The 12,605-nt window shown below is 36.4% G+C and overlaps 1 protein-coding gene across 1 annotated transcript in view; it reads left to right on the top strand.

Moving 5' to 3' along the window:
* Positions 1 to 12,605, top strand: part of CFAP47 (cilia and flagella associated protein 47) — a 578,552-nt gene that overhangs the window by 319,371 nt on the left and 246,576 nt on the right. The gene's annotated exons all lie outside the window — the stretch shown is intronic.

Here is a 12,605-nt window from a genome sequence, read left to right as displayed (position 1 = left end):
TTTTCCTCACCTAATTGAACAGGCTAGTACCTCCAATATAATGAGAAATAGAAAACGTAGGAGTGGACAACCTTTTCTTCCTGAATTTAGGAAGAAAGAATCTAGTCTTTAACCATTAAGTATCATGATAGCTGTGGGGTTATTATACATACTCTTTATGAAGTTGAGGAAGTTCTAATCTATTCCATGTTTGTCGAGTGCTTTGATCATAAGAGTGTGTTGCATTTATTCAAATTATTTTTCTTCCTATGTTGAGGTGATCATATAGTTTTTGTTTTTTCATTCTATTGATATGGGATATTACATTAATTGATTTTGGGATGTTAAACCAAATCTTCATCCTTGTGATAAATTCCGTTTGTAATTGTCATAAATTTGTTTAACATACTTGCTGCCTCAGCATCCATTTTTAGGATCACATGAGTTATTTGATACCCAGCCATACACCATCTCCTCTGGACTAGTTAAAATTTTCCCTCCCTATGTGGTTATTTGCTATATAGCCAACCTGTTCCTCATAGCACTGACCCCAAACCCAACACATCCCACAGCCGTTGACCACAATAAAACCTTGTGATCAACACCTGAGTCATGTAAATAAGCCCCCACTTCATGCATGTTTTCTTTAAACTAGCAAATCCACATTGCCCATGGGAAAGCTTAAGGGATAATGCTCATGGACCTTAATAAAGGTAAAGTCCTACAAGTTCTCTCTCTATCCCCTGCTTCCTACCCACTGGTTGAGCTCCCCGTAGTCTCCAGGTTGTCACTGGCCTCCCTTTGTCACTCCTGACCTCCCTGGGACCTATAAGTAATGATTTCTTCTGTGTTGAGCATTTTGTTTCCCTCATTGTGTCTCACCTGGCTTCCACACCCAGAACTCACTAACTTTCTCCCAGTCTGGAGTTTCCTAGAAAGTGGCTATATTGGTTTCAGACTATGCTCAAAAGAGAGACTTAAGACCAAAATAGAACAAAGTAACATAACAATAAAAATTACAACAGTAATGGTGATAATTATTTTTATATGTTTCTGGATTCAGTTTGCTAGCACTTTCTTGATAATTTTTGCTTCTACAGTCATAAGAAATACTGATCTGTAGTTTTCCTTCTTTGTGATGCATTCGTGTGATATTACTGGACTCAGAATGAGTTGGAAAGTGTTCCCTTTATGATTTTTTGGAAGAGTTTTGGAAGGAATGTTGTTGATTCTTCTTTAAATGTTTGGTATAATTCACCAGTGAAGCCATTTGTTAAAGAGCTTTTCTTTGCTGGGAGATTTTTGGTTATTGACTCAATATCCATATTTGTTATAGGTCTATTTAATTGTCTATTTATTCTTATGTCAGTTTTTCTGGTTTGTGTCACTTAAGTTACCTAGTCTATGGGATACAATTGTTTATAGTGTTCTCTCAAAATTTAGTTTGTGAGGACAGAAGTAATGCCCTCACTTTCATTTCTGATTTAATAATTTTAGTATTTCCTCTTTATTTTGGTCCATTTACTAAACTTTTGTCAATTCTGTTGATCTTTTTAAAGAACTAGCTCTTGTTTTCTGAGATTTTCTTTGTTCTTTTTCTCTTCTTTAATTCATTAATTTCTACTTCAACATTTATCATTTTCTTCCTTCTTTTTGCTTCAAGTTTAGGATGCTCTTATTTTTTTCAGTGTCCTAAAGTGGAAGATTAGGTTATTAATTGCAGATTTTTCTTCTTTTTCATTACAGGCATTTATAGCTATAAATTTTCCTTAAGTGATGCTTTAGCTAATCTCATAATTTTAGTATGTTATGTCTTTACTTTTATTTACTCTAAGGTATTTTTTAATTTCCCCAGGTTTTTTCATGACCCATTGATTACTTGAGAGTGTTTTGTTTAATTTTCATGTATTTGTGAAATTTCCAACTTGCCTTCTGTTATTAATTCTTAGTCTCATTTGTGTGGTCAGAGAAAACCACCCTGTATAATTTTAATATTTTAAAATTTACTGAGACTTGTTTTGTGGCCTAACATATGGTTTATCCTGGAAAATGTTCCATGTAGGGCTGACCAGTTAGCTCAGTTTGTTAGAGGATAGTGCTAATAAGACCGAGGTCCAGGGTTTGACCCCTGTACTGACCAGCTACAAAAACAAAAAACAAACAAATAAATAAACCAAAAAAAAAAAAACAAAAGAAATGTTCCATATACACTTGAGAAGAATGTGGAGTGTTCTATGTATGTTTACTAGGTGTACTTGGTTTATCATTTTTTTCATGTCCTCTATTTTCCTTCTGATCATCTGTCTACCTCATGTCTATTATTGACAATGAGGTATGAAAGCCTCCAACTATCACTATAAAATATCTATTTCTCTCTTCAGTTCTGTCAATGTGTATTTCATATATTTTTGGGTTACGTGTGTTGGTGTATATATATCTATGATTAGTATATCCTCTTCAAGATTTGACCCTTTTATCAGTATATAATGATGTTCTTTAGTTCTTTTAACATTTTTAACTTAAAGTCTATATTTTATGACAGTAGTATAGCCACCCCATCTCACTTTTGGTTATCATTTGCTTGGAATATCTTTTCTCATCCTTTCACTTAAATTTATAGCAATATAGTTTGAATTGATACCAACTTAGCTTCAGTATTATAGAAAAAAACTCTGCTTCTATACAGCTGTCCCAGTTTATGTTGTTATTGATACAAATTGCAAATTTATGCATTGTATATACATTAACATAGATTTATAATTATTTTTATATGCAATGCATTTGTCTTTTAAATCATATAGAAATAAGGAATAGTTGTAAGCCTAAAATACACTAATGAAGGCTTTTTTTATTTGCCTATATAGTTATGCTTATCAATCTTTTTAATGTGGCTTGAAGTTACCTTGTAGTCTTTTTTTTTTTTTTCAACCTGAAGATGTCTGTATTATTCTGCTTGGATTGATATAACAAAATATTGGCTGGTTGGCTTCAATAACAGAAATACATTTTCTCACAATCCGAAGGCTGGAAGCTTATGGTCAAGGTGTCAGCAAAGTTTGTTTCTCATGAAAGGGTTCTGGTCAAGATGGCAGAGTAGTTGGTTCATGGTGTCACCCTCTCTCACAGAGTGACCAATTTGCATCTATTGAGGAGCAGTGATGGAGGACCTGAGATCTGTGCTACAGCAGATGTGAGCTTCATGCAGCAGGACCCTAGTTCAGGTTGCCCCCCATATGCATGGAGAGACTTTAGAGCTTCTGGGCCCACACACCCTGAGCCTGCCCAGCTGGAGAAGGTAGACAGAGCAGAACTTCCGGCCCAGGCCAGTCCCTGCCACTGGGTGAGACTTGAGAGGCTCGTGGGGGCCCCCATACCCCAAGCCAGCCATGCTGGAGAGGACAGGCAGGGTTGAACCTCCAGCCAAGGCCAGTCCCGCTGCTGGGAGAGACTTAACAGCTTCTGGGCTCCCACACCCCAAGCCAGCCATCCCTGAGAAGGCAGGTGGGGCGGGTCTTCCAGCCCAGACTGGTCCTCAACTTTGGGAGTGACTTAAGAGGCTCAGAGCCCCCACACCCTGAGCCAGCCATGCCAAAGAAGACAGGTGGGGTGGGACTACTAGCCCAGGCTAGTTACTGTAGCCCAGAAGAGGCAGTCCCTTCAGGATCCAAGCCCAGACATCAGGGTGAAATGAGTGGACTGAGATATCCCTGGCCACAATGACAAAACACCAAAGGATAATACCAGAAATTTGAAAAGTCAAGAAAGTACATCACCACCAAAGGAAAACAATTATTCTCAAGAGCTAGATCTTATCGAACAGGAAGTCTTTGAAATGACAGACAAGAAATTTAGAGTAACTATTCTAAGGAAACTAAATGAGATACAAGAAAACTCAGTTAGACAACACAGTGAAATGAGAAAAAATATACAGGTTCTGAAAGAAGAAATGTACGAAGAAATTAATGCTTTGAAAAAGAACGTACCTGAGCTTATGGAACTGAAGGATTCACTCAAAGAAAAGAAAAAAAAAAAAAAAACACAACAGAGAGTTTAACCAGCAGACTTGAACAAGCAGAAGAGAGAATTTCTGACCTTGAAGACAGGCTGTTTGAATTATCAAAGGCAGACCAGAAAAAAAGAAAAAAAAATCAAAAAAATTGAAGAAAATCTAAGAGAGACAACTGACAACCCTTAAGCACTCAAATATCTGAATCATGGGTATTCCAGAAGGGGAGGAAAAAGGAAATAGCATTGAAAACATATTCAAAGAAATAATAGCAGAAAACTTCCCAGATATAGGGAAAGTCACAGATGTCCAGATTCAGGAAGCCCAAAGAATACCGAATACATTCAACCCAACAAGGTCCTCTCCAAGACATGTGATAATCAAACTGACAAAACTCAAAGACAAAGAATCTTAAAAACTGCAAGAGAGAAATAGCAAGTAACCTAGAAGGGAGCCCCAGTCAAAATAACATCAGTCTATTCATAAGAAACCCTAAAATCCAGAAAAGAATGGAATGATGTGGAATATTCATAAAGCAAATGTACTTCACAGGGCCTTGTTTTCCGAAGCTTTGCAGTTTCAAATATTGACCTTGTGGCTGACTGGACATTTTCCTCAGGCTATAAAATCTCAGGTGTAAGATAAAGATTTCTGGCACAGCAAGGTTGCTGGCCCAAGGACAGACTAGTGACTGATTGTTATCTAAAGATACTGAGAAATTGCTGTAAGAAAGGAATGTTTGCTAAGATCAAACTTTTGTTGGTGGATCACTTAATTGTCTAGTGGAATGTCATCTGGCTTTTTTCACTGAAAGCTACCAACCTTTATTGTTAAACTATAACCCCACCTATGTTCTCTTCCTGGAACTTCCTGGTCTGGAAAATAAATGCAGGAAGAGAACCCCAATTCGGGGTTAACTTCCCAAGGAAGGGATGCATCTCGCTGGAGGGTTCCAGGAAAGTTAACCACTTTGGGGCTTCTCACTGCTCAGAAGCGATGGGCTTTGAGTAATCCTTTGTGGCTCCATCATCCAGGGGAAGTGGGGTGACAAATCCGTGGGGGGCCAAGCAACAAAATGGTACCCCATGTGAAGATGTTCTCCGTGGATCAGAGACTGACCTGCCAAGCATTGGAGAGGAATAGGACATCCAATTCATCCTGGCAAAGGAGTCCCTAATAAGGGAAATGCATCCTGGTAAGGGAATCACAGGTGGCTTTCCATTTCCAACTGCACACCTGCGGCAGGTCAAAGTTAGGTCTTTTCAACTCCGAAGGTATTTTTTCCTTCTCTTTACTTTTTAAATATGGATAATTCGTTAACAAAAGGGGAGACTGAACATACATTACAACTCCAATGTCTCCTTAAAGTAGCAGGCTGTAAGTAACTGAATGGCAGCTTGTAAAACTGTTAGTGGATATTAAACAACCATGTCCCTGAAACCTTAAGGAAGGGAGCCTTAACATAAAAATTTGGGAACAAATTGGTCACTGGTTGATTATGCAGTGGGTCTCATTAAGACTTCCCACCTAACAACTAGGAATCTACTTCAAGTCGCTCTGAGACCTATCCAAGACCTTAACAAAAAAAACGAAGACATGTTTATGTCACCAAAAAAGGATAAAACTTAATCTTTGCTAGTGACTGAGAGAACTTTAAATTGGACAATCTAAAGTAAAAGAAGTTAATATTTCTTTACAGTGTGGGTATTGTTTGAGCATGTTTTTCTTTCTTTTCTGCACAGTGCTTCTCTCTTCTCTTAAAAGCAGTGGTTCTTTTCTTAACTGCATGTACTACTCTTTTTCTCTGAAGACTCTGGAGTTTTATGAAGAAAAGCAGTCATAGTGCCAACCAGACCCCTTTTGGGTCTACTGCTCTTTTCCTAAAAACCTCAAGAGTCAAATGGTTTCATCTCTGATTGGTGGCTTAGCTCTTGAGCTCAGTTTTTGTTTCATTTAAGAAACAAAAACTAGACTAAAATAAACCTGTTTAACTGAATGGTCTCAAATTTTCTGGCATCCACTTGGTTATCTTAAACAGACTTCTAAATTCTCTTCTAGTCTTATCTATGTATTTCTTCACAAAATCCTATGGTAGAATTCTATGCTGTTTTCATAAAGAGAGTCTTCTCTGCATCTTCTTGAAAAGGTTTGCATACTTTACTTTACAATATAAATGTGTTATCTTGCTTTCTGTAAGGCAAGGTGAGGCCTCACCAATAAGTCTTTTTGAAAAAACGCAATCTAAACCTGACTGTCCTTTTTACTAGTGAGCTTTTTTTACATCTTGAACAAAACTTGTAAGATCTTTCTTTGTTCTTATTGATTATATCTGCATATATGTGTGTGTAACCTGTATGTTATGTCTGTATGTTCATGTCTGTTTGTTTAATTGTGTTATGTGCAAGGTACCAAATTGGCTTATAATTAATATGCACTCGTTAAATAAATAAGTATACTTTTCAAGTTCACGTGACTTAAATCTTCTCAAGTTTTGATAAATGTATTTTCAAAATTTGATTCAAACCTTTTACCTAAATTTGTCTCTAGGTCATTATGTATCCTTGTTATTTCAGCTCTGCCTCCTGTCCATGCTGAAAGAAACAATATATTTTATGTATATACCACCCTCTGTCTTAAGCTCCACATGGCTCCAAATGCTACCTGGAAACCTGGGACCTAAAATAGCTAGTGAAAATAAACCTATGCCAAATATCGCATAGGCCCTAGTTAGCATTTACTGATAAGGATATAGATCTAATACACCAAGTTTTTCTGGGAAACCATAAATATGTATTTGGTAAATATAGCTAAAACTCAAACTGGGGGTTGTATAATTTGCTTTGATAAATGTACACCTATTTTCTAACCTGAATGTATAAAAATGTTCTTATCAGCACACATCATTGCCTGTGTTTACTAATCAAACAGGATTGCTAAAGGTCTTTTCACTTAACTGCTCTTGATGCAAAATTGTAAAAGGTTTTATTTGTCCCTTAGATAACTGGTTTAAGAAACTTATTTCATGATAAGTTCTTGTGCTCTCTGCCTTTAAAACCCTTTGTCACTTTGGTTTTATTTTTTGTAGTAATTTGTGATCTTATTGTTTTAAGTCTTTTGTTATTTAAGAAATTTTTCCAAAATCAAATTGAAAGTCAGACTTAGGACTTTTGCAGGAATTTTGGAAAAGGGATGAATTTTATCTTTTGCCAAGTTTGCTAAGCTGGTAGGATATGAGTGGGAGTAGCTCCGAGAGTGAGGTTAGCACAGAGGAAAGCCAAACCAAAAGGCAGAGAAAGACAGATTACTTCTGATGATTTCAGGCAAGTAGCTGAATGTTGTTATTATAAAGGTGGCCATTCCCTCTTGTCAAAGGACAAAATTGCAACAAATTTAAAGAGCTCAGTTATCTTTATTGCAATTCTAGAATTAGGCAGCACGTCATTCTATAAAATAGAATAAGTGTTTCAACGTGCCTAGCAGAGGAGGTTGGTTTTATAGACAGCAAAGGCTGAAGAAAGCAGAAACAAAGAACAAAAAGTGGATTTGTCATTTCAAAGTTACTTTTCTTGTAAGGTGGGAATAAGGAGACAGAACGATAGAAAAATAACTGATTAGTTGACATCATGTTCCTTCAGGCTACCTCTTTTTGTGTAAGGATTAAAGCAGAGGGAAGTTCATTATCATGCCGACTAAAGATTTAAACTGGCCCATTTGGGAAATTAGGGGTTATCTCTCCAAAATTTTCTGAATGTCAGACTACAATTTAGTTTATGTTTGATGATGTGGGATTTAGCAGGAGTGACTCTATTTTGATTTTTAGTTTGGTCTTTTGGGGCCTAGTGCAGGAACTTAATCCAAGACCATGTCCTCCTATAATTTTTAGTTAACACTGTACAAACCAGCTATTGAGTCAATAAATTACCTCTGTGGTTCCTGCTAGTATGAGTTAGGTTTTTGACACATACAAGTGAAAGTGATTTGAGAAATGCAGAATCTAAAACCTGTGCTCTATCCACATTGCCAGTGGTCACCAACCCCAGCTATAAATCAGTGGCACTTGGGCACCTTTTACAATATAGAGATACCAGGCCCAACTCTGGACCTACTGAATTGTTCCCAGGTTGGAAAGGGTCGGGGAACCTATATTACAAAATTTCCCCCAGTCCAGATCACTGGCGTAGTTAATCCGTATATTAGAGTTGGAGAACCACTGCTGCATAGTATAATGTAACCACTTTAGAATATTTCTATTTTATAAATGGAGAAAGGCCCAGAAAATTTAAGTCTCTTCATGAGTCCCTGTAGGAGGTCACAGCAAGTCTCCTGAGTAAGCACTCAAGTCTACTAAGTAATTAGAGTAAGTCTACTGAGTAAGATACTAAGTATTTGTCTGTTGCTGTTCCCATTATGTTATGCTGCACAAAATAAAAAGTCACACTGCTGCTTATTCTTAGGTTAATAATTGTCTTAGATGGAGTCCTTTAGAAAATGGAGCGTGAGGCAAGAATTAAGTACTGATGCTTCACTTGGAAGGTGCAAACTCAGGGGAACTGAGATTAGAAAAAAATAGAAACAAGGAAGGGAAGGATGAGAAATAAAGCAATGCATGATGCCTAAACATGTCCACTACTTACCTCCATGAATGTATGTATGCAACAGGTTGTTCAGCATGCATCTCTGGAAAACCTATATGGAAATAAAGTATCCCTGAGCAGTCAATGTGAGAGAGGAAGGAAAGGAATATTATTTTCATGTTTACCTCCTGTCTCCTGTTCCTGTTTGCCAAACTTCCCTCCATGGGATGTAAATGGCCCTAGTCTTCATGGTGGCATCACTGACTTCATAGGGTATCAGGCTCTATGCCTTACCATGGCAAAAGGAGCCTGAAACTCTCAGTATGAGGCTGGTCTTCCTGGCTGTAAAGCAGCAGCCAAAGGGTTGGCTCCATTACTTCTGATGCAAGATATAGGTCATCCTTGTCATCTTCTGTCCTAGATGTACAAGCACTTGGACAAAAGTTTCTACTCTATTTCTTAAAATCTTAGTCTGTTCCTGCTAGCCTCCCTCCCTGCCTACTGGTATACTTTTCTTGCCTCTCATTCTTGTTCCTACACCTCTCAATCAGGAATCTTTCTCCCCAACGTGGGATCTTGTGCCTTCATGAACTGTGTAACTGGCCTCTTTGACATCAACCTGACCCATTTCCCCTTTTCTCTGTGCCACATGCCTGATTATAAGCTCACTTCCTACTTTTGAAAATTCTAACATAATGATTACTTGACTAATATGTCTTTCTCTGTCTGCCCTCCCATACCTGTCCTCTCACGGACAAAGTCCACAGTTTGCTCAGTTGCCAATATCTGTCCTGTCCTAACATTTGGGTTTTCTCTCCACTCTAGGTTTTTTTATCCTACTCTGCACCATGTAACAATGAGTCATGATTGTGTCTTGTGTTATTAAAAAATGCACTTTCAGTCAAATAATTTAATATAAACAAGTCAACATAATTGTAATAGCCAAGACTGCATTTATTCTTTATCCTTGTAGTTTTAACGTAAGATATTTTCAGTTTGATAAATGACTCACTTTGCCTTTTATTATTTTATATCCATGAACATAGAGTTCACAAATAAAAAACTGTGAACTTTTAAAAAGTTTCTTATTATTTCTGTTAGGTCTTTAATGGTGAACATATGCTCTGCAATAACACATTTAGGGAGGCATTAAATCAGAAATTTTATAAGTCTTCTCCTCTAGTTAAGTCCTACAGACCATGCTGTTTATTGTCTTGTCAGCAGTTAACTCAAACTAATTTGTACACTTAGTAAATCCATTTGAAAGAACTTAAAAATCACTTTTTATAAGAACTTTGTTAAAAACAGATTTTATTTGTAATGCATGGCAATTAGAGAAAGTTTATGGTATTCAGAAATGAAAATGCAAAGCACACAGTTAATTTGCTGTCAGCAGTCTCTTGCTTTCTTCTCCATGGAGGGGCTAATTAGAAAGTGAAATCTTATTTCATTTTTTTTTCTTGAGGAAAATTTTTATCTTCTTCAAAAATTATACATATATATATATATATATATATATATATATATATATGAAAGACAACTTCTTAGTTAAAATGATAGCAAGCTAGAACTCCTTGAAAGTCCCTCTTCTAATTTTCCAGTAAATGCTCGATAAAGACATACAGAAATTCAAAAATTCAACAGCAATGGCAAGAAAAGAAAACAGCCAGCCATTTATATGAATCTTGTGAGGAATTCCCCCTAATTACTGAGCTGATTTGGCCAGACTGAAAAAAATTTAATAGCCTCCCCAGGCTCAAGCCCAATTAAAACATTTTAGGTATAAAGAGAAAACATTCTAGTCCCATGATCTGCTTTTTCTTCAGAAACTCATTATCTACCCCTACAGAAAACCACAAAGCTGCCTCCTCAGGAATCTTTGCCTACCTTCTTAGGCACATGGTAGGTGCTCAGAAATGTTTTTTGAGTGCGAAATTCTCTCTAAGATGGCCAGTGTCAAGTTTTGCTTATCTCTTTTGCACTCTATTAAAGCTTCTCTGTTTGCATCCCTCCTAAGAAAACACACCCCTGGACTTAAAATGACTGCAACTGTAAAGCAAAATGTGAAGGTTCATTCTATCAATGATTTATTGAATCTCACATGTAGAGTCTGGTGGTGGTGGTGGCAGCGATGGGAAGAGTCCAAGTGAGTTGCGATGCATGTTATTGGTCAGAAGAGAGTTTATTAATTAAAAGGAAGAGAAAGATATTTCCCAAGATGTAAATTTCCCTTAGATTATTGGAAAATTGCCGACGGGTGCAGGAAAATAGATTAATTACATTTAATAGGTGGATGGTTGTTTGATACAGGAAATTGGGCCAAGGGCTATGCATTGAGATACATCCACATTTAGATCTAACAGAGCTTGTACATTGAAAGGGAAATGAGACCCTGTGCAAGCAACTACCTAGGAGCAAATGAGAAAAGAAAAAGCAGAAATAATTATTTTACAATGCCAGAAGACAGCAGAATGACATCTACATTTATACATAGATGAGCTATAGTAAAACAATAAAACGGCAAAAACAAGAGAAATTCTGAAAAGCAATGAGAGAAAAAGGCAGATTTTCAAAGGAACAAAAATTATACTGAAGACAAAATTACCAACAGTAACAATAGAAGCAAAAAGACAATAGAATTATAGTGCTGATGCAAATTAACTTGTCAGCCTAGAATTTTATGTCCTAGTAAACTATCGTTCAAGAGTAAGGATGAAATAAAAACATTTTCAGTCTGACAGTGTAATTGAGACAACTTAAAATGCACAGATATTTGCTCAAAGAACAAATGGAAGATCTACTTATGAATGAAGAAAATTGAATTCAGAATAAAGAATTGAAATCCAAGAGCAGTGGTTAATAAAATAATCAGTAAATATGGGTAAATCCCATAAGCACTGGCCACAGAAATAATAAGAATGAATAATTCAGGTGTTATAAAAACAAAGTGAACTAAGTTACTAGACACAACTATATAAGAAAGGGGTTATTGTTGTTATAGGCATGTAAGTTTCTTGTATTTTGCAGGACCAGAGATGAACTATTCTAAGACACTTTTATATGAAGAATGAATATTGAAAATTTGGGGCAACCAAAAATACACAAATAGAATGTATAATTTCTAAGCCAGTGGAGGCATAAAAGGAAATAAAGAAAAATTGATGAATCCAATAGAATATAAGAACAGAGAAGACCTAAAGAAAGGATGTGGTAAAGAGAGGCACACAAATATATCATTAATCACAATAAATATAAACAGACTAAAAAAGTTGATATTTTCATAATAGAAAGTAAAATTGCAGCTTTACACTGCTTACAAAATTACCTGGTAAAACATCTAAAGACCTATACCAGGTATTTACTAGACAAAAATTACCTGGCATAGATACGTTAATACTAGAATAAGTAGACTTTAAGGTAAATAAATGTATTAATTAATAAAAAAAGGAAAATGTAACTTAGAAAAAAAAATATTAAACTTATTTCTACTTAATCACATATTCCCAAAATGTCTAAAGCAAAATTAACACGTATAAAAGGGAGAAATAAACAAATTCTCAGTCACAGTGGGAAATCTTATACCTCTCTCAATAACCAATAGATCAAGGGGACAGAAAATAAGCAAGGCTCTACTAGACTTGAACAGAAAAAAATAATAAGGTTAGGCTTTTCTATAGTGATCAAGCCTATCTTGGCTGGGCTGAAAGTAATTGGCAATCGTTGCCATTTACTTATTACAGCTCTTTGACATCCCTCTATGGACTTTTCCCCTGTGCTTTAGGGCATCTAGGGAGGATGTGCAGTTACTACTTTTCAGCAGAATTGGACAGGGAACTGCATACCTGTCTTCCCTGCTTGCAGACACTTGCAAACTTCATGGGGAGGCAAGTCCAATGCTCTCAGCCATTTGGGATTAGTCAGGAAAAAAGGGTCATATGTCACTCCTAAGTATCCTACATACTTCTCTTTTTCCTTCTTTTATTCCTACTTCCTTCTCTCCTTTATTTTTGTCTTCCTTCCTTTTTCCTTTCTTCTTTTTTTCCTTT

Source organism: Cynocephalus volans, chromosome X, assembly GCF_027409185.1.
Source record: "Cynocephalus volans isolate mCynVol1 chromosome X, mCynVol1.pri, whole genome shotgun sequence".
Taxonomy (NCBI): domain Eukaryota; kingdom Metazoa; phylum Chordata; class Mammalia; order Dermoptera; family Cynocephalidae; genus Cynocephalus; species Cynocephalus volans.
The sequence above is the reverse complement of the archived record's forward strand: the minus strand, read 5'-3'. Positions and strand labels throughout refer to the sequence as shown.